This window comes from Acinonyx jubatus, chromosome A1, assembly GCF_027475565.1.
Source record: "Acinonyx jubatus isolate Ajub_Pintada_27869175 chromosome A1, VMU_Ajub_asm_v1.0, whole genome shotgun sequence".
In the NCBI taxonomy this organism is placed as follows: Eukaryota; Metazoa; Chordata; class Mammalia; order Carnivora; family Felidae; genus Acinonyx; species Acinonyx jubatus.
Genome location: NC_069380.1, coordinates 158,874,545 through 158,888,101, shown reverse-complemented (window position 1 = coordinate 158,888,101; position 13,557 = coordinate 158,874,545). Strand labels below are relative to the sequence as shown.

Genomic DNA, 13,557 nt, shown 5'->3' with positions numbered 1-13,557 from the left:
GTTCACATCTCTCACTCCACCTTTCATTTTCATTCCTAGTGATGTTTTTCTCATTCTTAGTTTACTTAGCTTGTCAAGATCCCTTTTTATTTTAATTTTTTAAAAATTAATTTTATTTTTAGATTTTTCCATTGTACAACAATGGAAATTCCAAATATCCCTACCCTAATTCAGCTTGTATTTTATCAAGGACAGACATAAAATAAAATCCTAGATCCTGAACTGCAGACCGGGTAAATTACCTTGAAAGGAGAAGAGACGATAGGTCCTAAGGTGAGAATTTGAGAACACAGTTCCAAGTCTTTTACAGTCATTGAGAATCTTGATGGCATGAACCAGGATGACGTCACTGAGGTGGTAATACTGGACATCCATGTAATCCAAGACACTTGTCCTTAAAGTGAAATTGCGACTTGATGGGTTAAGCACTGTAGATTTTATCCATCTCTTCCATTGCAGGAGATTTTGGGGAAAAGTGTGTTCGATAGTGTCAATACTTACCTACTCAAAAACCTTTTATCTACATATTTTCTTGCCTGAGCTCATCTTTTACTATGAAAGCTATTATTTTCAGATAATAGCTTTTCCACTCTCCATTACAGTGAGCAAATACTTACTTTAGTCAATCTTGATTAATATCACAAAAAGAAAAAATTTCCTGCTGAGGGGATAGTTTATGGAAAAAAACTTATTTTCTAAACTTAAAAAAATGATGAAAATAAATTCATCTCTTCTTCAGCTAGATGTGAGATGCCCATGATTTGAAATAGTAGGAAATAAGCCTAGAACTCAAGCTAACATTTAAGGAGGCTAAAATTTGAGTTCAAAATAGCAGTTTCAATGATCTAAATCCATCTGCAACTGTATTTCAGGACTCCCATTATATTTCTGGTGAGAAATTCTTAGTAAATGTGCTCTCGTTGATAGAAAATGACAAAGATAACTCATTTGTTACTTGAAATATCAGTTTGTATTGTAATTTACTCCTAATCATGGGTAGATGTTTTGGTTAACATTTGGTCAGAGACAATCAATCTCCCTCTTTCTAGCCATTACTTTCACTGTGACAATGTCAGAATTCAACACATAGGTAATCAGAATATTATAAGTAGAATAAACAGATAACAATATAGAAGAAAATAATGCTGAGTATTTTCCAAAGTTAGAGAGCAAACCACAAATCTAAGAGACAGCAAAACTATGCATATCATATTTAACTTGTTAAAAACCAATGATAACCAATGAAAAGAAAAAATATTAACAGCAACCATGACAACAACAATATACTATTTATAGAAGGACAAGGATTAAGAATTATAGCAATCTGTTCATCAGAAAACCTTAAACAAGACAGGAGAGTGGTATCTTTAATGTGCTGAATAAAAAAGTGGTCAATGCAGAATTCTATAATGAAAACATTATTCAGAATTTAAGGAGAAATAAATGCTTTCAAAGAAACAAAAACTAAGGGAACCCATTGCTATTAGACCTACTGTGAAAGAAATGTTTGAGAATGGTCTTTAGGAAAAAGGGACAGGATCATTCAGAAAATAGAACATCAGAATATTGAAAATGGAAAAAAAAAAGTACATACAATATTTTTTTCTTATTTGTAGTTTTTGAAAACATAACTGATAAAAACCAGGCTGAATTATATATTAGGTGTTTACAGCATAAAATTCAGGAAAACAATGGCATAAGGGATGGAAGAGAGAATAGGTTTTACACAATTAAAAATTTCTTACACTGCACACAAGGTGATATAATATTATGTTACAACTGTTGCAGGTTATTTTTAAATGTATATTGTGAACCCCAGAGCAACCAGTAAAAAATGTGTTAAGACAATACAACCAATAAATTAGATTAAATGGGCTCATTAAAAACTGCTAAATTAAAACCAGAGAAGACAGAAAAAGAGAAAAAAGTTACAAGGAAGGATCAAATGGAGAAAATAGAAAACAGATAACAAGATGCTACAATATAATCCAGTCACATCAATAGTCATTGTGAATGTCAATGATCTAAACCCACTAGTCAAAAGAGAATCTTATATAAAACAATAATGACCCAACTATATTTGTCAATAAGAATCCACTACAAATATAAGATATTGATAGGTTATGTATGGTAAGAGGATGAAGAAAGATGAAATCATTAACCAAAATAAATCTCAAGAAACTATATTAATTTCACATAAATTACATTTCAGTACAAGAAACTTTTTCAGAGATAGATAGGAAACAAATGATGAAACGGGTAAATTTTACCCAAAAGACTAAAGAATCTTAAATTTGTATCCACGTGTCAAGACAGTATCAAATAGGATGCCTGGGTGGCTCAGTTGGTTGAGTGTCTGACTTCGGCTCAGGTCATGATCTCACGTTACTGGATTTGAGCCCCATGTTGGACTTTGTGCTGACAGCTCAGAGCCTGGAGCCTGCTTTGGATCTGTGTCTCCCTCTCTCTCTTCCCCTCCTCCACTCACACTCTTGTCACTTTCTCTCTCTCTCAAAAATAAACAAACATTAAAAAAAAAAGTATCGAAACACATGGGGAAATAATGGATAAAAACAAAAGGAAAAATAAATGGATTTTTAATTATGATTGGAGACATTAACATGCCTCTCTCAGAAATTGACAGAACAAGTAGCCAGAAAATGAATAAAAAAATAGATAACCCCCAAGCAACTGTCCATCACTTGGATCTCTTTGAGAGTTCTGGAGCATTCCATCTAACAATAGTAGAATACACAGTCTTTTCAAGTACAAACGGAGCAGACATCTATGTAAACTGCATCCAGGAGTATAAAACAAACCTTAATAAATTTAAAAACAGAAATTACTATAATATGCTTTTGGACTGAGACAAAATTAAACTAGACGTCAATATTAGAGAGGTAGGCAAAAAATCTCCAAATATTTAGAAAATAAAAATCACATCTATCTAATCCATGAGTTGAAGACAAAGTCTCAAGAGCAATTTAAACTAGCTGCCTTTTCTTTAGAAGTATCCTCTTAGCTTTAAAGAATAGTGATGGATAGCAGCAGTGACACATTGAACGGTAGTTATACATGTATGCTAGAGGAGTTTTCAACCTCTCTTTATATACTTCCTGCCCACATACTCAAGATGGGTCTTCCACAGTATCATTTTGGGTGGTAATAAGAATGAGTATCAGATTTTGATCACTCCCCTTTCTTCCCCTCTAATACTGGGAGAAGCGGAGATATTATAGAGTTTAAGAGTGGTAGTGATTTTTAAATTTGTTTTCTTTCTCGACCTGTTAAGATATAATGGTAGGTGTTGAATTTCTGCTACTGTGTTTCCTTGCTTATTTGTATCTGTTTTAGTAGGCTTTCACTAAGAAGTTTCTTTCATTCAGTTTCTCTTTCAGAAAATTTTCCAACTGTTTTCAGCTTTTTTTAAATTATGCCATATTTTGTTTACAGTGAAAGGTTTTACATTCAACAGTAAGTTTATAGCCTTTTGTAACAAGATTTCAGCTTGACCAACTCAATAACTTCATGGGCCTAATTTCAAGATGAATCATCAATTTCAAATGTAACTTGGTTGGGAAGGAATCTGGTATGAAATGAAAAGTCATTCAGAGTTGGGGGTGATTTCTAAGCCCACTATGCAATTCTTAGTCTAATCACAGAAGAAAAACAAATTAAGAGATTATTTGCTCAGCCTCTTTGTTACAGAGAGAAGGTGGATTTTTAGAAGTACTACATTAGGAGCAACAACTAATAATAATAATTTCTAAATTTGGGCCATTATATTTTACTTTTATTGCCTTTCATCTTCTTTATACCATTTTAAATAATATTTAATCTTACAAGGAAGTTTTGAAGATGTAGTTTCTGATATAACTGTTAGAGGCCATTACTCATGTTTGATACATGTAGCCACTTAAAATCCTGTCATGACTCACAGTACCTTTCATCATTTTTTTCTCTTAAACCCCCTAATATATTTAATGGTTTTATGTAGTTTAAAGGGTAACCATAACTTCAGTTAGTGAAGCGATCCAAAAGGATTATTTCTCATTATGTTAATTATTTTCTATTGTTACTTCTTCTGAATCTCTGAAAGCCTTTTTTCCTTCCAATTTTCCTTTGTTCTTAGGTAACTCTGAAATTACTAAGCATCAAATGTAGTATAAGACTTTCATTTAGCAATTCAAATATACTAAATGCCTATTAATTACAGTTTAAAATTACAATAAGGGAGCTTCCAATTGGTGACCACGTGGAGGTGCAGGGAGAGTGGCAGCCTGGCGAGCTCAGGGAAGCTGCCTGCCCTTGCTGCACACCTCCTCCCCCCCATCTGGCTGTTCCCGAGTCACATCCTTTGTCACTCACCTCGTGATCTGGGCAGTCCAAGATGACAGCATAGGAAGATCCTGAATTCACCTCCTTGTATGAACATACCAAGTCTACAGCTACAGGTGCAACAATTCCCTCTGAAAACGACCTGAAAACCAGATGAACAACTTCCTCACAACAAACAATAAAAGGGCTGCATGGAGACAGGAAGATGACAGCATAGGAGGATGCTGGGCTCACCTCGTCCTGCAGATCTCTTAGATTCCACCCACACCTGCCTAAATAACCCAGAAAACTGCCAGAAGATGAGCAAAATGGACTTTCCGGAGCCAAGCATAGACAAGAGTCCCACAGAAAAGGGTAGGAAGGGCAAAGAGGCAGCGCATGCTACATGGACTAGCAAGACAGAGCCAGGGCGGTGGAGGGGCAGCCCGCCTGGCAAGGCAGAGCCCCTGAAGTCTGGCTTGCAAAAGCGGAGGGGCCGGACTGCATGAGTTCTGACAACCAGCAGGACTTAACATCTGGAATGTTAAAAGTCAACAGCTCTGCTCTTGGAGAGTGGGAGGGCTAGAGGACACCAGGAGGGAGACTTGTTGAGCCCCAGAAGGACAGAGTTCAGTAGGGGAACAAAGGCGCTGGCAAGCGCCATTTTCCTTTCCCATCCTCCAGTTGAAATTCCAAAGGGAACTGGTTCCTGTCACTGAACTTGCTTGCAACCCTGTGCTTCTGTGAATCCATCCATCCTAAGAGCCTGCCTCCCTCCCAGTGCTGCAGGGTCCCTGCCACAGGGGACCACTGACCCTAAGCCTAACACTCCCGCCCCTGTGCACCTCGCGGATTCACCCCAGCTAATACGCCCTGGACCAGATCCCAGAGAGGCAGCACCACAAGCATGGCAGTGTGGAAGTAGCCCAGACAGGGGTCACACCACTCCACAGTGAGTCCTGCCCCTGGGAGAGGGGAAGATAAGGTACACACCAGTCTCCCTGTGGCCCCACCCACCAACGCAAGTTACTCCAGACAGCACAGCAGAAGTGCCTTGCAGTTTGGAGCCACCACAAGGACTAACAAAAATGACGAAATGGAGTTTCAAAAGAAACTCCAGGAAGCAGCTACAGCTAGCGAATTGATCAAAAACGATTTAAGCAATATAACAGAACAAGAATTTAGAATAATAGTCATAACCACTGGGATTGAAAAAGTAGAGAGGACAGCAGAGAATCTATTGCTACAGAGATCAAGGGGCTAAGAAATACTCATGAGGAGCTAAAAAATGCTATAAATGAGGTACAAAATAAAACGGAGGCAGCCATAGCACAAATTGAAGAGGCAGAGGAGAGAATAGGTGAATTAGAAGATAAAATAATGGGAAAGGAGAAATAAAAAAATCCAGGAGTATGAAGGGAGAATTAGAGAACTAAGTGATGCAATCAAATGGAACAATATCCGTATCATAGGAATTCCAGAAGAAAGAAGAGAGAGAGCAAGGAGCTGAAGGTGTACTTGAACAAATCATAGCTGAGAACTTCCCTGATCTGGAGAAGGAAACAGGCATTGAACTCCAAGAGGCACAGAGAACTACCTTCATATGTAACTTGAATCAATCTTCTGCATGACATATCATAGTGGAAGTGGCAAATACAAAGATAAAGAAGGAATTCTGAAAGTAGCTAGGGATAAACAGGTTCTAACTTACAAAGGTAGACACATAAGGGTAGTAGCAGACGTATCCACTGAAACTTGGCAGACCAGAAAGGAATGGCAGGAAATCTTCAATGTGATGAACAGAAAAAATATGCAGCTGAGAATCCTTTATCCAGCAAGTCTGTCATTCAGAATAGAAAGGGAGATAAAGGTTTTCCCCAACAAACAAAAACTAAAGGAATTCATCACCACTAAACCAGCCCTACAAGAGATCCTAAGGGGGATTCTGTGAGTGAAATGTTGCAAGGACCACAAAGTACCAGAACATCACTACAAGCATGAAAACTACAGACATCACAATGACTCTAAGCCCTTATCTTTTAATAATAACACTGAGTGTAAATGGACTAAATGCCCCATAGGGTATCAGAATGGATTTAAAAAAAAAGACCCATCTATTTGCTGTCTACAAGAGACTCATTTTAGACCTGAGGACACCTTCAGATTTAAAGTGATGGGATGGAGAACTACCTATCATGCTACTGGAAGTCAAAAGAAAGCTGGAATAGCCATACTTATATCAGACAAACTAGACTTTAAGTTAAAGGCTGTAACAAGAGATGAAGAAGGGAATTATATAATAATTACAGGGTCCATCCATTAGGTAGAGCTAACAATTATAAATGTCTATGCACTGAATATGGGAGCCCCCAAAAATATAAAACAATCACAAACATAAGTAACCTTATTGATAAGAATGTGGTAATTGCAGGGGACTTTAATACCTCACAACAATGGATAGATCATCTAGGCACAGGATCAATAAAGAAACAAGAGCCCTGAATGATATATTGGATCAGATGGACTTGACAGATATATGTAGAACTCTGCATCCCAAAGCAATAGAATATACTTTCTTCTCGAATGCACATGGAACATTCTCCAAGATAGATCACATACTGGGTCACAAAACAGCCCTTCGTAAGTAGAAAAGAATTGAGATCATACCATGCATACTTTCAGACCACAATGCCATGCAACTTGAAATCAACCACAGGAAAACGTGTGGAAAACCTCCAAAAGCATGGAGGTTAAAGAACACCCTACTAAAGAATGAATGGGTCAACCAGGCAATTAGAGAAGAAATTAAAAAATATATGGAAACAAATGAAAATGCAAATACAACAATCCAAATGCTTTGGGATGCAGCGAAGGCAGTCCTGAGAGGAAAATACATTGCAATCCAGGCCTATCTCAAGAAACAAGAAAAATCCCAAATACAAAATCTAACAGCACACCTAAAGGAAATAGAAGCAGAACAGCAAAGACACCCCAAACCCAGAAGAAGAAGAGAAATAATAAAGATCAGAGCAGAAATCAACAATATAGAATGTAAAAAAACTGTAGAGCAGATCAATGAAACCAAGAGTTGTTTTTTTGAAAAAATAAACAGATTTGATAAACCTCTAGCCAGGCTTCTCAAAAAGAAAAGGGAGATGACCCAAATAGATAAAATCATGAATGAAATGGAATTATTACAATGAATCCCTCAGAAATACAAGCAATTATCAGGGAATACTATGAAAAAGTATATGCCAACAATCTGGACAACCTGGAAGAAATGGACAAATTCCTAAGCACCCAGACACTTCCAAAAGTCAAACAGGAAGAAATAGGAAACTTGAACAGGCCCATAACCAGTGAAGAAATTGAATCAGTTATCAAAAATCTCCCAACAAATAAGAGTCCAGGACCAGATGGCTTCCCAGGGGAGTTCTACCAGACATTTAAAGCAGAGATAATACCTATCCTTCTCAAGCTGTTCCAAAAAATAGAAGGGGAAGGAAAACTTCCAGACTCATTCTATGAAGTCAGCATTACTTTGATTCCTAAACCAGACAAACACCCAGCAGAAAAAGAGAATTACAGGCCAATATCCCTGATGAATACAGATGCAAAAATTATCAACAAGATACTAGCAAATGGAATTCAATAGCATATAAAAAGAATTTTTCACCATGATCAAGTGGGATTCATTCCTTGGCTGCAGGGCTGGTTCAACATTCACAAATCAATCAATGTGATACATCACATTAATAAAAGAAAAGAACCATATGATCCTGTCAATCGATGCAGAAAAAGCATTTGACAAAATTCAGTATTCCTTCTTAATAAAACCCTCAAGAAAGTCGGGATAGAAGGAATGTACTTAAACATCATAAAAGCCATTTATGAAAATCCCATAGCTAATATCATCCTCAGTGGGGAAAAACTGAGAGCTTTCCCCCTGAGATCAGGAACACTACAGGGATGTCCACGATCACCGCTGTTGTTTAACATAGTGTTGGAAGTTCTAGCATCAACAATCAGACAACAAAAGGAAATCAAAGGCATCAAAATCGGCAAAGATGAAGTCAAGCTTTCGCTTTTTGCAGATGACACGAAATTATACATGGAAAATCCGATAGACTCCACCAAAAGTCTGCTACAACTGATACATGAATTCAGCAAAGCCACAGGATACAAAATTAACGTACAGAAATTAGTACATTATACACTAATAATGAAGCAACAGAAAGACAAAGAAATTGATCCCATTCACAATTGCACTAAGAACGATAAAATACCTAGGAATAAACCTAACCAAAGATTTAAAAGATCTGTTTGCTGAAAACTATAGAAATCCTATGAAGGAAATTGAAGAAGATACAAAGAAATGGAAAAATGTTCCACGCTCATGGATTGGAAGAATAAATATTGTTAAAATGTCAATACTACCCATAGCAATCTACATATTCAATGCAATCCCAATCACATGTGCACCAGCATTCTTCTCGAAGCTAGAACAAGCAATCCTAAAATTTGTATGGAACCACAGAAGACCCCGAATAGCCAAAGTAATATTGAAGAAGAAAACCAAAGCGGGAGTCATCACAATCCCAGACTTTAGCCTCTACTACAAAACTGTAATCATCAAGACAGCATGGTATTGGCACAAAAACAGACACAGAGACCAATGGAATAGAATAGAGACTCCAGAATTGGACCCACAAAAGTATGGCCAACTCATCTTTGACAAAGCAGGAAAGAATATCCAATGGAAAAAAGACAGTCTCTTTAACAAATGGTGTTGGGGGAACTGGACAGCAACATGCAGAAGAATGAAATTAGACCACTTTCTTACACCACTCACTAAAATAAACTCAAAATGGATGAAGGACCTGAAGGTGAGACGGGAAACCATCAAATCCCTAGAGGAGAAAGCAGGAAAAAAACCTCTCTGACCTCAGCTGCAGCAATTTCTTACTTGACACATCTCCAAAGGCAAAGGAATTAAAAGCAAAAATGAACTATATGGACCTTATGAAGATAAAGCTTCTGCACTTCAAAGGAAACAATCCACAAAATTAAAACGCAGCTGATGGAATGGGAAAAGATATTTGCAAATGACCTATCGGACAAAGGGCTAGTATCCAAAATCTATACAGGTCTCACCAAACTCCACACCCGAAAAACAAATAATCCAGTGAAGAAATGGGCCAAAGACATGGATAGACACCTCTGTAAAGACATACAGATGGCCAACAGGCACATGAAAAGATGCTCGACATCACTCCTCATCAGGGAAATATAAATCAAAACTACACTGGGATAACACCTCACGCCAGTCAGAGTGGCTAAAATGAACAAATCAGGAGACTATAGATGCTGGCGAGGATGTGGAGAAACGGGAAACCTCTTGCACTGTTGGTGGGAATACAAACTGGTGCAGCCGCTCTGAAAACCAGTGTGGAGGTTCCTCAAAAAATTAAAAATAGACCTACCCTATGACCCAGCAATAGCACTGCTAGGAATTTACCCAAGGGATACAGGAGTGCTGATGCATAGGGGCACTTGTATCCCAATGTTTATGGCAGCACTTTCAACAATAGCCAAATTATGGAAAGAGCCTAAATGTCCATCAAATGATGAATGGATAAAGAAGTTGTGGTTTATATACATAGAATGGAATACTACGTGGCAATGAGAAAGAATGAAATATGGCCTTTTGTATCAACATAGATGGACCTGGATAGTGTTATGCTAAGTGAAATAAATCATATAGAGAAAGACAGATACCATATGTTTTCACTCTTACGTGGATCCTGTGAATCTTAACAGAAGACCATGGGGGAGGGGAAGGGGAAAAAAAAAGCTAGAGAGGAAAGGAGGTAAATAATAAGAGACTCTTAAAAACTGATAATGAACTGAAGTTTGATTGGGGGTGGGAGTGAGGGGAAAGTGGGTGATTGGCATTGAGGAGGACAGCTGTTGGGATGAGCACTGTGTGCTGTATGGAAACCAATTTGACAATAAATTTCATATTAAAAGAATAAAAATTACAATAAGTATTCTGTTTTAGTTTAGAATATTGAAGTCTAGGTTTATTTAAGGGATTTTATAGTTTATTATAATAAAACAATTAGGTTTATAATTTTATAGTATATAATATATAAATTATATATGCTATATAGTTTATAATATAAATTTTGTATCATATGAAGAGAATGTAAACATTAATGGTGGTAACCTATGGATCAAAAGCTAACATAATCCCATTAAATATACCTGTGGAAAAAATAGACAAAGAGACATTTCCAAAATGTTCAAAATAAGAATACTGGTGATTTAGTTGAAGCTTTCTTTGGTTGGGTGTAGGACATTAGTAAAGTTTTGTTTTAAATGTATTCCACCAATGGTCATATTCCAAATGACTTAAAAAATCAAAGAAGGGAAAATTCATTGTGGGGACCTCCTTAGGCTGCTGGTAACTGGCTGTCTGTTATCTGTGCATTTATTTGTCTTTAATTTGTCAATTTGAAATAATGATTCACAATAGGTGTGCAAAGATTTTACAGAACATCACAGCATAGCTGCCACTTGGGCAGTTTATTACTTTCTTAGGAAGTTCCAATATACTGCCTCATAACAGTCCTTTCAAGCCCATACCATTGCCATTTAACAGATGAGAAAAAAAAAATGCCTTGAGTGACATCACTCAAAATGGCTTTGGTGGCACGTTTTGTTGGTGGGGTGGGAAAGAGGAAATGATAGGATATTTAATGGTGAATTAAGAGAAATTCTCCTAATCTCCTTGCCTGTCCAAAGTGTTGGTGATCCATGTGCAGTAGTGACTAAGAAAAAATGAGTTTCTTGCTCCCTAGGAAGGTTTGAAAAGGCTCTTCCAGGGCACCTGGGTGGCTCAGTCGTTTAAATGTCCGACTTCGGCTCAGGTCATGATCTCATGGTTTGTGGGTTCAAGCCCCGCATTGTACTCTGTGTTGACAGCTCAGAACCTGGAGCCTGCTTCAGATTCTGTGTCTCCCTCTCTCTGCCCTGCCCTGATCACACTCTGTTTCTCAAAAAATGAATAAACGTGAAAAACAAAATGGAAAAGTCTCTTCCAGAATCACACTAGAATGGTAAGACGCAGGTTGCTTTGGTTGTAAAGCCAGAGAGATGAAGTATCAAGCACTTATTTACTTTCATTTCAAAATTAAGCAGTGAACAGTGAACCTAGTATCCTGGAGGAAGCAAGGATTCCCAAAAGTTACTGTAGAAAAATGCATTTTCTAAAGACTATCATATGAGCAATCTGGTGATAAAATAAATACTAATGCAATTAGTGACATGCCACATGGCAAATGTATTTAACAGCTTGAAAGTTGGGGGGTAACATTTACATATAATTCTAAAAATAAATATATTAAATGTGGAAAAATCAAGATTAGGTCTCAGACTACCCTGCCTTTGTCTCGTCTACCATGAATTTTATCTCACAATAATTCCATATCACAAAATCCCACTGGATGGAAACAAACTATTTTGTTGCAATCTAAAATATTCTGCAGACTAAAACTCATGGTTTCGGTTGATTTCACATCTGCCTAATATAAAATTCATTGTTTTTTGTTTGTTAAGGAGGATGCAGCTTTCAAGTACCAATGAGGACATATACTACACTGACTGACATCTCTTCAAGACATAGGAAAATGGGGTTGATTATTTCTCACATGTTGGTCAAGGTCACTGAGGAAAACATAGTATAAAAAGTTAATATTGTAGGAAAGACTTGACATCAAAAATGAAATAATGTTTGATATTGAAAAAGATATATTATCCCTATAGCTCTGCCAAACTTAGTATCTACACAAATTATTATCTCTCTTTTAAGTGTCAGTAAGTTATAGTTATGTAAGTTACAGTTCTCTAAGGGCAGCTTTAACTGCTTTCTCTTACTTAGAAATTTCCTGTTTTACTTCTCTCAGTCAAAATGACTTCAATTTTTACAATGCCATTTCCTTTTATGTCAGAATTGTGTGCCATGGCATAGAATTTCCAACTGAATGTACCTTTTCTCTTTCTCTCTACAAATTATATATGCCAAATGAATATCTTATGTATAATTTGCTAAAATAAAGGATGTCACTTTTCATTTGCTCATGGATACTGATATTCTTTGTACTAAGATTTTAGTACTGGAGTACCTGGGTGGTGAGTTAATTGAGTGTGCAACTTTTGATTTTGGCTCAGGTCATGATTTCGTGGTTTGTGGGATTGAGCACCACGTCAGGCTCTGCACCGGATAAGCAGCCTGACTTGGGATTCTCTCTCTGCCCCTCCGTCTCTGTCTCAAAATAAATAAATAAATAAATTTAAAATAATAAATAAAATCTGAGTACATATCTTCACTTGCAGAATTATCAAAGTTTGCTGAATACAAGAAAGTTCACTGTGGAGATGATAATGTTAACTCCTAAAAATTCCTGGATTAACACTATAGTGAGCTTTTACTCCTAGAATAAGAGAAATATATTATGACTCCTCTACTCCTATTTATAATTTTATTAGCAGCTGTATGGAAATTGTCTAAAAAATTGCTTTATATATAAATTCAGCCCATTAATTATGGCAAAATTATTGATATTGTTGCAATTATACTGTCAACTCTCCTGAACTCAGTTTCTCTGTGCTTTGCCTATAGTTGTGCTTAGAAGTAACTTTCTAGAATCCACATTTCCACTATGTGTTCTAAAATTACTGAATAAATAAGAAAATTATATACCTCAGTATTTGTTTAGAATATGGATATCATATGGATGATACAGCTGATAAAAAAACATTAGATCTTTATCTGTACAAACTTAATGGTTGGAGTTTGGGGAATATGGTGGCAGTGGTGGCAACACAGATTTGGGTCTTTCCCAATCCTAATTAGACCAACTACTGGGGAATCCAAAATCTTCTGGACAACATATCCAGAAACTAATGAAAATGCCTTCACAAACTCCAAGATGAAAGGTGGTCCACCATGAGAGCAGGGGTAGGAATGGAGAGCTTTCAGATAATGATGCAAGATTAACAACTGTAAAAAGAAGGTCTGGGTAGGAAGTGTCTCGGTCCACATGCCAGTTGTGAGAAAAATCTGACCTGGCCAATGAGCCACCCCTCAATGGAGTCCTAAAGTGGACAGAAGTCAAATGAACCTAGGACTCCGTATCAGGCTTAGTCTTTGGCTGGGTGCAGCCTGGAAGAAGCAGG

The 13,557-nt window shown here is 37.0% G+C and overlaps 2 long non-coding RNA genes across 7 annotated transcripts in view; one reads left to right on the top strand and one right to left on the bottom strand.

Moving 5' to 3' along the window:
• The window catches only part of LOC128316247 (uncharacterized), a 69,727-nt gene extending 57,422 nt beyond the window's left edge, over positions 1 to 12,305 (top strand). Inside the window, exon 3 of the long non-coding RNA XR_008299840.1 lies at positions 11,938 to 12,305. This is a non-coding gene — a long non-coding RNA (uncharacterized LOC128316247). The remainder of the gene's footprint in view (positions 1 to 11,937) is intronic.
• Positions 1 to 13,557, bottom strand: part of LOC113603364 (uncharacterized) — a 187,992-nt gene that overhangs the window by 59,754 nt on the left and 114,681 nt on the right. For 5 of the 6 annotated variants that reach the window (XR_008299838.1, XR_008299836.1, XR_008299834.1 and 2 more), the window contains 2 exons: positions 4,369 to 4,480; positions 243 to 394 (listed from right to left, as the gene is read on the bottom strand). This is a non-coding gene — a long non-coding RNA (uncharacterized LOC113603364). The remainder of the gene's footprint in view (positions 1 to 242; positions 395 to 4,368; positions 4,481 to 13,557) is intronic. The other variant, XR_008299839.1, reaches the window with a different exon arrangement.